The 14,204-nt window shown below is 32.7% G+C and overlaps 1 long non-coding RNA gene across 2 annotated transcripts; it reads left to right on the top strand.

The window, feature by feature from the left end:
• Window positions 1-1,000: 1,000 nt before the first annotated feature.
• Window positions 1,001-2,582, top strand: LOC104732012 (uncharacterized). Of its 2 annotated transcripts, XR_015574126.1 has the most exons (5): window positions 1,001-1,566; window positions 1,650-1,718; window positions 1,821-1,925; window positions 2,084-2,123; window positions 2,230-2,582. It is a non-coding gene; the product is annotated as an uncharacterized LOC104732012 (long non-coding RNA). The 2 variants fall into 2 exon arrangements; XR_015574127.1 differs by lacking the exons at window positions 2,084-2,123; window positions 2,230-2,582 and having other exon boundaries at window positions 1,100-1,304; window positions 1,398-1,566; window positions 1,821-2,017.
• The last annotated feature ends 11,622 nt before the right edge of the window (window positions 2,583-14,204 follow it).

Below are 14,204 nucleotides of genomic sequence, written 5' to 3'. Positions count from 1 at the left end.
GTAACCACCAGGGGGTACCGGTCTTCAGGTTAAGATCAACCACGTGAAAGTGAAGTCCAAAGTTTCTAGCAAATTCCACAGCTTGGGTGTACGCCTCGGGGTTCCAAACTTGGTTGTTCGGAAGTCCGTACTGATGTCTTGTAGGAGGGAGAGCTGGGACATAACGTGCCTTATGAGGGAGGTTAGTGATGTTGACAGCGCCGAGTTGTTGAATTGCAAAAGTAAATGGTGCAACGACCACAGGTAAGTCGTCCGTGATTCCTTTTGGCCTTTTGAGATAAGCTGAAGTGTACCTGTCGGGGAATTCAGTAACTATAAGAGGACGTAGTTTGACATAAGTTGCAACACATGCCCCAATAGCGAGTTGATTCGAAACTTGAGTGAGCCGATTGGTGATATTGCTGTTGTTGCTAAGCTCTGTCTTCTTCTTCTAGAGTAGGTGAGTCATCATGGATTCGAAGATGGTGGAAACTATTCCATTGTTATACGCAGTCACGTCGAGGGTGACAGCAATCGGTCGCCGACAAGATCTGGCCCTATCAAAGAACAACCCTAGTCTGCCTTCAGCTTTTAGTTCAGCAGCAAAATCTGCATTACCCACACATGTGTAGTTGGCCACATCCAATTGTGGGAAGGCTGATGTTTGATGAAGTTTATATCACTTTAAAAATAATGTTAAAAAATGAAAAATTAGTAAACATAGGTTAAGTGATATCTATACTAGTATTTTTGCAGCAGTTTTTGCTCAAAAATACTTTTTGGAAAGTATTTACATTTAATGCATTGATTTTAATATTAGTTACCAAAACTTTAAAATTAATTATAGGTAAGACTTTAAAAAATAAGGAAATCTTTTTATCTCATCAATACTATAAAAACAGAATGCGTTTATCTCCAGGGCTTGACACCTCAGCCTTAACTTTCAACTTGGTATTGACACATCAGTTAAAATTATTAGCCAATAAAATTATAACAAATAATACAGATCAGCTTCTTCTTCGCCAAGTCACGTAATTGTCTTTTACTTAGTAACTCGTGACGATTTTAAACTAGAGATCTAAACCTTTTTTGGCTAATCTCTTCTCTCGTCGATCTCTCTGAAACTCGATTGGAAACCCCTCAAACTCAATCCCAAATTTGTTTGTCTTATCATTCACTTTCGATCCCTCTCAGTCTCAGTTAATCCCTCTCAGTCATTATCCTTCTGAGTCAGATTCATCGACGATCTACAACACCCTCTCATAGTGAGGAGTCACATGCATCAATCCAAATCAAATTGGTGAGCTCGAAATTGACACAGAAGGGTAAAATATATGTTTGGGTGTTCGTTATTTGCAGTGATTTAGTGTTTAAATCATGTTGGGTTTGATCCGTTTAGTTGTTTCGCTCTATTGCAGGAAGATTTCAATTTCAGTAGTTCTACTTTCAATTTGGGTTTTCGATTGATGTTTTTTTGAGTTGATTTTTCTGATGATAATTTTGTATTTCTGATAAACTTCATACTGCCGCCGAGCACGAGCCTAGGGAAAACAGGATCGTTTGGTCGGTAGAGAAAGACGTGACCAGGTATCACGTTTTGGTTTTGGTAAAGAGTCGATTTATTCAGTGTAACCGATTTCTAATTGATATGTCTTTGACTGTTCTTGCAGTTGAATTTTGCACCTATTACGAAGAACTAACATGTATATGATAAATTTAAGTTGGAAGCAATGGATATTGTGAGTCTGGTGTTTGTTTTAGATTTAAGTTCTCCCCTGACTCTTCTTTTCTTGAGCTTTAGATTTTGTCACTTATTTTGCTGTTCTATAATTTGTCTTCAGTATGGTGAGACTCCATTGCACATGGCAGCCGAGGACGGTTGGCCGGTTGCAATGAAGCTGCAAAACTACTCCTTCAGAGTGGTGATTATTGAAGCCAAAGCCAGCGTAATTTTTCAATTCTTTATAGTTATTTGTCTTCCCTATTTGTAATGTGAATTTTTTGCAGCTCTACTTCATTGACAACAGCTTGGACTATTTTTTTTTTGGTTTTGGTTACTTTATTCCTCGTTTCGATTAGATTTAGCAATTTTGTTCTATTTCAGTGTTTAAATGATCGAGTTTTGCTGTTGATATATGTGAATGGTAAGACTTCTGTTTCTTTTTGACAAAAGTTTGACAAAATTTTTTATATTACTACTTGCTATTGAGATTCAAACTTTAACATATTTTTCGTTTTATACACTTGCAGGTGTAGTCATATTTTCAGTTTTATGTACAAGTGAAATTAATAATTTATGTTATTTATTTCCTGAGGTTACTTAACGAATTGAAATGTAAGCTAATGCATATCTTTTGCCAAGTTGCACGGTTTGGAAGAAGATATTGCAGATGAACTTCCACAGTTTTGGATCAGACATAGTGAAGGGAAAAAATCCAAATTCTCAAGATGTCGTTGACTATATAATATTATAAATTTACACTTTTTGATTTTTTTTTCTTGTATATATTTTCAAAATGTCGTTATTTTCTTCGGTACCTTTATTTTGTAAATAAAATTTTACCAATATTTATGTAAAAAGAATGATTGGCACTTGTGAAAAATACTACATATTCGTAATTAGCCTTTAACCAAAAATCATTAAAATTAACAAGTCTTTGAAGTTTACTAATCGTATAATATACACTAAACCTTACTACATATTTGATGGGCTATTTTTCTCTCCTTCCTCAGTTTAGAGTGAATAACTTGGATTTGTTAAAATCCTATTGACTGATGAAATGTTTAAATTTTCTATAGTAAAAAAAAAAATACAACAACCAAGATAGTTCTGTAGCTTTGACATATATAAAAAAAAAAGTAAATTGAATAAACTAATGTATATATATATATATATTAATGCCTCATATGCTAATAATTAATAAATAAAATTTAAGTAAAAAGTTTTAAATGTTTTTTTATATTACTTTGTTATTTTAAAAATAGTGAAATGTATTTCAAGATTTCATGGTTTAGGATTTAAAGTTCAATATTAAGACGTATTTTATTATTTATAAATTAACAAAATAAAATGAAACTAAAAATTATCTTGTAAATATAATAACATACAATAGGAATAAATATAATATTACAAATATACAAATTAATTATAAAAATTGTTTAGTTGTAAGCCTTCTTTCATTAATAGTTTACATTGTGTTTTATGGTTTTATTTGTAAAAAAATACTTATAAATTGAAATCTTTGTTAAAAAAAAAATTATGATCATATTCTCATTATGATAACACATTTCCATTTGATAATAGTATTTTAAAACATTTTAAATTAAGAAAAAGAGATTAAAATGGAATAAAAATATACATAAAACGAGAGCCAATGGGAAGAGATCATTCAGATAGCTGACATGGCGTATTTTCAAACCGTAGGATCCGAGTGAATCCAAAGTACACAAATTCTAACCTCTCTTCATTATTTCATTTGCTAAACATTAAAAACTAAAACATTATCAATAAATACCATCAAAAACTATGTTTACTCACGATTTTTTTATTACAAACAACATATAAAATTATTTTTTCAAAAACATAAAAAATAAAAATATTCAAAAATAAATAAATAAAAAACAATCCCGCTGTGTAGCGCGAATATCAATCAAGTTGTTTGTTTATTTTTGTTGCATTTGCATATAGGGTATATTCCAAGAATAGTTACTTTTTAACAGTGATTTGTGTTCATTACCTATATACGGAAGAGCTGTTTAAATTTCTTCCTATACATGTCGCTAGGATTAATTATAATAATTCATAGGTTTTATGAGCTATGATGAGAAAGCTAACACTTATAATGGTGCTTCAATGCATCACAATACAAAAAAAACAAAACTGATTTTAGTCTATACTTTCATTACAATAATAAAATAAAAAATAACAAGAAACAAATAATAACAAAAACCTAAAAACAAAATATTACCAATAGAACACCATATAAAAATTATTTTTAAAATAATTAAAATAAAAAAAATACAAAAAACAACCCCGCGGCGTAGCGCGGGTACTATCTTAGTTCAAACATAAATATATAAATATATGATTCCTTTTCATTTTTATTTGAATTTTTATTTAAATTATCTTAAATTATTCTATAATACATTTAGTTAATAAAAATTGTGATTTTTTCCAGCATATGATGTAATACATAATTTTAAAAACTGACATATATTACTTAATAGATGAATATAAAATACAGGTATAATATCCCACATTGTCTAAAAAGATTGGACAATGATTTAGAGTCATACTATAAAAGAGACCAGAATGATTCTGAATACAAATGAGTAGAAACCTTGATTTATCAGGCATTCAAACTTTAAACAATTTTATTTGGTTTATTCCGGTTCTTTATTTTAAAGATTTTTAAAAGGTTAAATATGAAAAATATTTGAAACTTTTAAAAAGTTAAATATGATAAATATTATACCGTAGATACACAATAAATATTAAAAATTAAGATGATATAGTGTGAGTTAAAATATCTCGGGACGGGGTTATATAGCGGGACGGGTTTTATCGATATTTATATAAATTAAAAAATATCATTAATTCGGTGTTAGACGGGTAAAACATCATTTCATTATTTTGTTAACACTGTCAGAGAATAAACATATATAATTAAATTGATTAAATAAATATTATATAAAAAATAAATTATATTGCGTTATTTTATAGTTTATTTAACAATTATTATAAAACTATAACATATTTAACCAACAAATACAACTTATAATTTAAATAATTTTGCCCTACGGTATACGGCGGGTATTAGTAAATTATTAATTTTGTATTAATATTAATGGGAAAAATGCCAAAAAAGACCCGAAGTTATTTTTATTTGGAAGTTTAATACCCAATGGTTTTGGATTGGAATAAAAATACACCAAATAATAAAAACATGTCATCTAAAACCCAAAATAATTAGTATTTATTATGAAATATAATTGTGATTAATCCATCACAAGACACATGGCATAACACTTGTCTATGTAATATTTGAAGTGTTAACATTTGTCATTACATCTCTCCACTTGTCATTACCACAACTAATAGGTAGTGACTCATGTGTTTTGTAGTACACTATAAATAAGAGGTTATGTAAGAAGAGTTAGTAATACATAAGTTCTTTGATCAAAACCTTCCCAAACTCTCTCCCTTTCTCGTGGCCTCTCTTCTCTCCCTCTCTCTCTCTTTGTTATTTCTTGTTTACTTTACAAAGTATTACAAACATAAGTTAAGTGTATTTTGGTTATAATTTACAACACGTTATCAGCACGATGTCTTTACCGCTGGAGCTTTTACGAGGTAAGTAAGTTTATATTGTTTCAATTATGTTTATAGAAAACAAATATTATAGACATCGTAAAATTATGCCTTTTTCTGGATTGATCATCATAAGTTGTAGGTGTTGCCTCCTTTATGATAAAATCTATAGCTAAATCATATCCGAAAAGATCGTTAGATATATGGTAGGCTCTGCCTCCTTCACGATCAAATAAAAGTTATGTCTTTTCCGGATAGATAGATCGTTTTATATGGTAGGCTTTGCCTCCTTCCAGATATAACAAAAGACTATGTCTTTTCCGGAAAGATCGTTAAAAATGGCAGGCTATGCCTCCTATATGATCAATATAAGGCTATGTCATTTCCGGACTGATCATTATACATATAGAGGTTCTGCCTCATTAATGATCAAATAAAAAGCTTTATCTTTTATGAATTGATCATTATATATGATAGGCTCTGCCTACGATCAAAGAAAAGTTATGTCTATTAAATTCTTATATATAAGGCTATAGCTCTTAATTTTTTTTTCTGAATTTATATGTTTGTTTATTTAATTTTAATTATTCGTAAAGAATAATTATATGTGTTATATAAGATTTAAAGACAATGAAATGTCTTTAATAAAAAATATATTTCTCTTATGAGAATATATTAAGCACATGTCAATATATTTTAGACAGTGCAAAAAAATACTTGGAAGGTCTAGATGAGTTAGTCTCTCGACTTCCAAAGACATCAGATTCATAATTATCGATGTCTTGTGTTCTCCAAAGTCTCAAATAAACTTATGGAGTTTTAAGGACATTTTGTCTGCATAAAATTATTATATTGAGAGAATAAATAAATATGGTATCGCATGTTCAACCATATTGGAGACACGCATGTATATATAATTATATCATGCAAAAACAAAGATGGTACAATAATAGTAAAATATGAAATTTATTAATGCTTGCTTTAAACATAGCATAACTAATCAATCCATCATGATCTATAAATGATATTAAATATCATTGAAATTTATGAAAAGAAAAAGAAGCTTATTCAAGCATTGCATGCCTCCATTCACATTTTATGAGGTAATATCATTTATATTATGTTCGTATCAGTTTATTAAAATTAATTTTAAAATTCTATTTATTATTTATAGAGTCAATGGTTGTATACCTCCTCCTTAATTATGTGGTAGGCTATGCCTCCAGAATCATATAATGTTGGCTCATTCACCATCCTTTTTGGATTAACAAGCTTATTGTATATATATGATGATTTGATTTCTTTGATAAATCCTCAAATTAAACCCCAAATATAACTGATCTAAAAATAAGATTCGATTAAAGGTGAATGGACATAAAATTCATCATCTTGAGAGGGGATAATACTAATCTCACATCTTATTAGGATCTAAGATAATAGACATAGCCGAAATCGGTATGTTGTTGATCCTTAAGTGGGATTCAGTACGAGATGATTGAACTCCAAGAGTTATCATCTCAAGGGGGAGAATTCAAGGAATCCCACATCGACAATAAGTCGATAAACTTTGGTGAATTTGACACCCCAGAGCGATATAACTTTGGTGAAGTCATATCATTTAGTTTATCACATATATATGTCACATATGATGAAGTGGAACATCCATGATGTTCACTCTTGAAATGAGCTATAATGAATCGTTCATAGCGCAACTCAAAGAGATTGTAAAACGGTTCTTGGTGATTTAATCTCCATGTTAAAACATGGAAGATGCAGTTTTGCATGTAGTAAATTTTATATATGAGGCCAACATTTTATAAAGTTATATATTCATTGTTGGAGATTAAATATTTCTCATTTTGAATCTTATGGGTGTGTGATATATATTTTAAAATGCTCCTCCACACCACATAAAAATATCATCCACAGAGGATGAAATATATAGATGCAGGAGATGAGTCTCCACTATAATAATATTGAGCCATCTTATGAGAGATGTGCCTATTGCAAGATTTGCATATCATCATGTTGGATGATAAAATTCTCCATCATTATGGGAGAATCATTGAATAGTTTGAATCTTTGAACAAATGAATATAATGAATATGAACTTGAAAGTTCAGAAGTTTAACAAATCACTATTCAAAACATACATTGCAAAAAGCTGATGGATGAGATTTCATATTATTGATCCTCACATAAATGAATATGAACTTGTAGTTCTGAGAAATCTTACATCCCAGCTAAAAATGCTCCAATAAAATATGTCTCTGACGGATGAAATACTAAGTCTATGACACATAAGAAACGTGATAGACTACTTTGGTTTCTAAGATAAATAAATCCTCAAAAAGAAAAAGGAGCAAATTAAAAAGAGGTTTATACTCTCAAAAGAGGAGCAAATGAACTCCTAAAGAGGAGTAGATAGACTCTTAAAGAAGAGCTAATAGACTCCCTGAGAGGAGCACATACACTCCTAAGAAAAGGAGCAAGATACTTCTCAAGAGGAGTAGAGAAACCGATTGATATGGTTAATAACGAAATCAGGTACCTAAATAAGATCATTTATATAATGATTAAAGAGATCTCGATTAACCATGTCATTACGGGAAATATGGAACCAAAGACATATTGTCGACAATAAAAATATTATATCGTGCAATGTGATTAATGAGGATCATAAATCTCCGCTCTGTGAGTGTATAGAGATATATATTGGCCAATAAAGAGGTAATCAAGTCTATATAAACTCGTATGAAAACGAGTAATTTTTGGACTATTGGTCCAAGCATCAGAAGGGTATAATTATATATAACAAAATGGTGTTCGCGCCATATTTTGTTAAAATACCTTATCAAACAAAATGGATGCTATATGGATGACTTGAAATACATCTCATGGGATGCTTGAAGAGCTTATCCCGAAAGATATTGTTTGGGCAAAATTAATCGATTCGTTTAAAGACTACGGAAACAAGAAACAGATGTGACACGACCAATGTTGAAGCGACTGTCGCCGCCCAGCTGGAAGCCCTAACTGCCAAGATGAACGAGACGGTGCAGAAGCTGACGCAGATCGAGGCTGATAACGCTAGGCTACGAGAGGAGAACGTCTCGCTGATGACAGTAGGAAGAATGTTTACTGAAGCAAGCTCAAGATTTCGTGGCGTACAAGTAAATCGGATGCAAGACCTCAACTCAACTCCTGAAGCTACCCGAACAACAACCGCGACTGAAGACGGACGACTAGAGACTCCACGGGAGGAAATCAATAGCAAAGGCAAGATACTTCACGAAACTTCAAGACGCGCAACTCAGTTCATAGATTGACTTGCTGTGCTTGATTTCTTGTACTTTGCAATCGATACTTTGATTAATCAAAGCAACTATTCAACATCTGTTTCTTGTTTTCGTAGTCTTTAAACGAATCGATTAATTTTGCCCAAACAATTGGCGCTAGAGAGAGGGGCAAAGTAATCTACGTGAGATGACAGGAAACGGAAGTGACACGACCAATGTTGAAGCGACTGTCGCCGCCCAGCTGGAAGCCCTAACTGCCAAGATGAACGAGACGGTGCAGAAGCTGACGCAGATCGAGGCTGATAACGCTAGGCTACGAGAGGAGAACGTCTCGCTGATGACAGTAGGAAGAATGTTTACTGAAGCAAGCTCAAGATTTCGTGGCGTACAAGTAAATCGGATGCAAGACCTCAACTCAACTCCTGCAGCTACCCGAATAACAACCGCGACTGAAGACGGACGACTAGAGACTCCACGGGAGGAAATCAATAGCAAAGGCAAGATACTTCACGAAACTTCAAGACGCGCAACTCAGTTCATAGATTGACTCGCTGTGCTTGATTTCTTGTACTTTGCAATCGATACTTTGATTAATCAAAGCAACTATTCAACATCTGTTTCTTGTTTCCGTAGTCTTTAAACGAATCGATTAATTTTGCCCAAACAGATATATGATATCATAATTATGTTCTCGAGAACTCATTGATGATCATCAAAACCTTTAAAGGTTATTTGCAAGAAAAGATCTTGGAAACATCTTCCGAAATAGATGCTATAATAATCAATTCTAATAGAAGTCATATATATATATATATAGTCATATAATATCATATATAAATGCTGACGAGCATTTATGTATCTTATGAATTGTGCATAGCATTTTCTACTAATCTCTTTGCAGCATAAACTCATTCTCTATGAGTAGATTTTGAGTATGAGTTAAAACGTATCTCCTATTGCAAAGGTATGATTAACCTGGGCTTAATATATTTTGGAACCCCCAAGTTTGGTTTAGTTGGTTTTGCAGATGGAAGATTTATATCAGATCAATATAAAGATATATCTCAAAACAACGACTTCACGACGTTTCAGTGATAGACTTTGGCCTTTGCTTGTCCAAGTCATGCCAAAATAATTGTGCTTCATATGCCAATCGAGAATCCACAATGGCTCAGATGACGCTCGAACGTCAACCAATAGTTACCTGCCGAAGACGGGAGCCTCGTAACATGTTGGCAAAGAACTTTGCACTGAGGGTTCTATCAGCATCAACTAGTTAATATTTGTTGAGACTCATTAGCAAGAAGCAACTGAAAGGCAACAATTCTGTTTGAAGACTCTGTTGCATATGTCCCCCAAATCAAAGGAAGCTACACCAAAAACGACAAGACAAGACATATTCCTCTCTTACACTCAAGAACTCGACGAGAATAAGAAAGTTGATAGCCAATCCATCAACTCAAGTAACAATGTAGCAGAGTTATTTACAAATGTGCTTCCGACTACCTCATATAGAATGCATCTTTGGAGATCAAAATGCATATTTTGAAGATGATACTTCCAGGGGGAGAATATGATGACTCGCGTGGCTGCACTCTTTTTTCCTTATCATGATTTTTATCCCACTGGGTTTTTTCATGACACGGTTTTTAACGAGGCAACAGATAACACGCAAAAGACCGACTTCGACGGAGAATGCCAATGAGGGGAGAGATTGCATCACTATTCGTTGGGAACTATAAAATATGTTTACAAAGGTGTTTCCTACTTCAACATTCCGAAAGCATATTCAGAGTATTGGAATGCGGCATCTACGAGATCTATGAAGATTTTTCGAGGGGGAGATTACGTTACTATACTCTTTTTCCCTTGTCATGGTTTTTATCCCAATGGGATTTTCCGTGACAAGGTTTTTAATGAGGTAGTACGTAACTCGTCAATGGTGATGGATAATCAAGGGGGAGTATTATGAAATATAATTGTGATTAATCCATGACAAGACACATGGCATAACACTTGTCTATGTAATATTTGAAGTGTTAACATTTGTCATTACATCTCTTCACTTGTCATTACCACAACTAATAGGTAGTGACTCATGTGTTTTGTAGTATAATATAAATAAGAGGTTGTGTAAGGAGAGTTAGTAATACATAAGTTCTTTGATCAAAAGCTTCCCAAACTTTCTCCCTTTCTCGTGGCCTCTCTTCTCTCCCTCTCTCTCTCTCTTTGTTATTTCTTGTTTACTTTACAAAGTATTACAAACATAAGTTAAGTGTATTTTGGTTATAATTCACAACCGTATTGTTATTTTCATACCCACGATTTTTCAACAAAATCATAATTCCAATTTTACCCTGGTTTTCTAATTAATTATGAATTTTTAATTAAAAAACTCTCGGTTTTCTGTTAACCATATGAAACCGAAAATTAATCCCAGTTTGTTTTTCTCTTCTTCCTCCTCTTCTCTCACGTCGATCCAGTCTATTTCACTGTAAAGTGTAAAAAAAAACCCCGTTGGTTTGAAGCGTGAATTGATCCGTAAAGCTTCAAGTTTGAAGCTTTATGAATCGATGCGAGAGAGATTCACTCCAGCGAAGTGGACGAGTCGAGAGAAGACCATTTGGAGGAAAAAGTTTAGATTTTTACTTTAACCCTAAAGAAATAATCGAATTTGACCGAGTACCATCAATATAAAGATACAACAAAGGAACATAAACAAAAATTCTCACTAAGTGGCTTTAACAAAGGAATTACAAAATCTGGGAAAAGAGAAAAAGATATCTCCTTTAATCTCTTAAACGAACCGAACAAGCTAGATGTCGTTCCCCGGTTCATTCATCATCGTAGCCACCGACGAATCTTCTTTCTCCACCGTAGTTCTCGCCTGAGTGTCGTAATTTCTCGATGTAAACCGGTGGAACCAAACTCAGCTCTCCATTTCAACAGAACACCATCATCAATCCCTAATTCACCACTAGGAAGCTCGATTCGAAGAAAATGAATCTCATCGAAGTTTTTCAGAACCTGAGTTGGAGAATGATGCGTCACACTCACACCTCCTTGTTCAATCTCACCATCACTACCACCACTAATCAACAACGACGAAGGAGAAGACGAAGCTGAAGCTGAAGAAGAAAAGGAAGAAGAACCTGAGCGTTTAAGGAACTGTCCCAAAGCTTGTAACGGTTTGATCACGAGGCGAAAGATGGCGGAGAAAGGAGTAGCGGCGACGGAAGAAACGGATCGAGGCTTGTCAGAGACGATAGATGAAGAGTCGTCGTCGGAGATAATGCAGCCGGCGTCACCGCGATCTTCGGCGGGAGGAGAGACGCGGCGGAGCCAGGTAACGTCACCGGTGGAGTTTTCCAACTGAGCTGATCGCTACACCAATCTTATTATCGAAGAAGGAGGCGACATCGGAGGCGGTAGAGAGGATGAGGAAGAACCGAAGAAGAGAGAAAAAAATAGATAACCGGGATTAATTTTCGATTTCATATGGTTAACAGAAAACCGAGAGTTTTTAAATTAAAAATTCATAATTAATTAGAAAACCGGGGTAAAATTGGAATTATGATTTTGTTGAAAATCATGGGTATGAAAATAACAACACTAATTATTTTGGGTTTTAAATGACATATTTTTATTATTTGGTGTATTTTTATTCTAATCCAAAACCATTGGATATTAAACTTCCAAATAAAAATAACTTCAGATTTTTTTTGGCATTTTTCCCTAATATTAATATATCAGTTTGCGTCACTTTTAATAAATCTTCAAAATTTTCAATACGAGCCTAGTTTTGACGGTCCAAAGCCATGTTCAAAACAAGTCAAGAAGTCATTACAAAGTTGAGTCGAAAGTGCTACATCAATGTATTACTTTTACATATTAGTACTGTATGTATCAAAACAAGTTGGGGATGGTTACGGTGAATCTTCTCGAAAAAGAGCAATAGTATTATTTTATCGCCCTTTGCTTCCTTTTTTTGTCGCCAAGTGAACTGATGGATGTTTCTCGCCTTTGCTTCAATTATTCTCGAGAAAGAACATTTTATTTATTGATTATATATACTAGCTCCTAAAAAAAACACACATCCAATATAATATTGTAACAAATCTTGTAAATCACAAAGGTCTGAGAAAATTATTAGTTAATCAGCGAAAGCATATAAAAAAATACAAGCATGGAATATAGAAGTCGGAAATGGTCAAACATTAGCTTAACTCGTAAGTCTTAATCAATTTGGATAAATGTTGTCTAATCTTACCAAACCGTAATTATCTGGGGGGGGGGGGGGGGAGGATATAAATTAGTCCATATTTTCCTTTACAAATTAAAGAATTTTGTATTTTCTTCTAAACTGGTGTAAACAAAATTTTAGTTGAAATTCCAGTGATAAAAACACGAAAACTAAAAAATAAAATCCCAAACTCGAAAAAATGATGTATTCTTTAGTTTCTTTTCAAAGATAATAATTAAAAAAAAAAATATTTATGTATTTCGTAGAAAAATATGGCCCGTCCGATTAAATATATTTTTTTAATATATATATTTTTGGCTTCTCTCTCGGACCAGAGTCTTCCTACTGTACATCGTATCTTTGATTAATTGTCAACTAATAAAAAGGATAAGTTCATTAGATGGGATCCACTGTTATAGTTCGTCAGTCGCGGAAACTATAAAATGGTTCACATTAACTTTTTTTTGTAGGGGATGCTATTTTTTTCACTTTAGGGAAATGGTTTTATTCACTTTGGCCTGCTTCTTTAATAAGTTTTCATATCTACCCAATGGATTTCTCAATTTTATCAATTTGATACCTAATAAGCAGTGTTCAAGAAAGCGCTAGACGGTATCTGGGCGGTGATCCAGCGCCTAGCGCCTAGAAAGCCTAATCGAGGCCTAGACGGTGTTTAGGCGGTTTAGGCGTTTACAACATAAAACATTATATATATAAAATTATGTATAAATATATGTTAGAAAAATAAAAATAAATATAAATTATATACAAAATTAAGAAAAATACATTTATTTAAGTTATATTAACAACATATAAACATTTATAATTACGTATATAGATATAAAACTTAATAATTTAAATATATATAGTTAAAAATCAAAAATAAATATTAAAATTAAATTAATGTAATTTTAAGCGGTTTAGGCGGTTATGTAGGCGCTTGCTGAGCGCCTAGCGCCTGCTGAGCGCCTAACGCCTGCTGAGCGCCTAGCGCCTAGACGGCGCCTAGGCGGCCGCCTAGACTGCTTTCTTGAACACTGCTAATAAGTAATAAGTTTAATATTGTTTCAATATACATCTTAATGTGCCTATCTTCTTTCTTCTGGTGAGATATAGTGAAACTTAGACGGTTAAAATAAAAACTTTGTGGCTGTCAAAAATATAAAAAAAAAAAGAAAAAAAAACATTGTAATTTGACAAAGCTATATTGAGCATCAATATTTTTTGTTTAATTATATGCATTTGGTTTTATTCTAAATCCTTATTTACGAAGAAATTTAAACAATTAAACTTTTAGCATTTATCTGAAATGTTTTGTAGATACTGTAAAATACTATGGTATATTTATGGGAAAATACAGTCAATTTATTTT

Source organism: Camelina sativa, chromosome 12 (assembly GCF_030686135.1).
Source record: "Camelina sativa cultivar CO46 ecotype springtype chromosome 12, ASM3068613v1".
NCBI lineage: Eukaryota > Viridiplantae > Streptophyta > Magnoliopsida > Brassicales > Brassicaceae > Camelina > Camelina sativa.
Note: the sequence above shows the minus strand (reverse complement) of the source record. Positions and strands in the feature narration are given on the sequence as shown.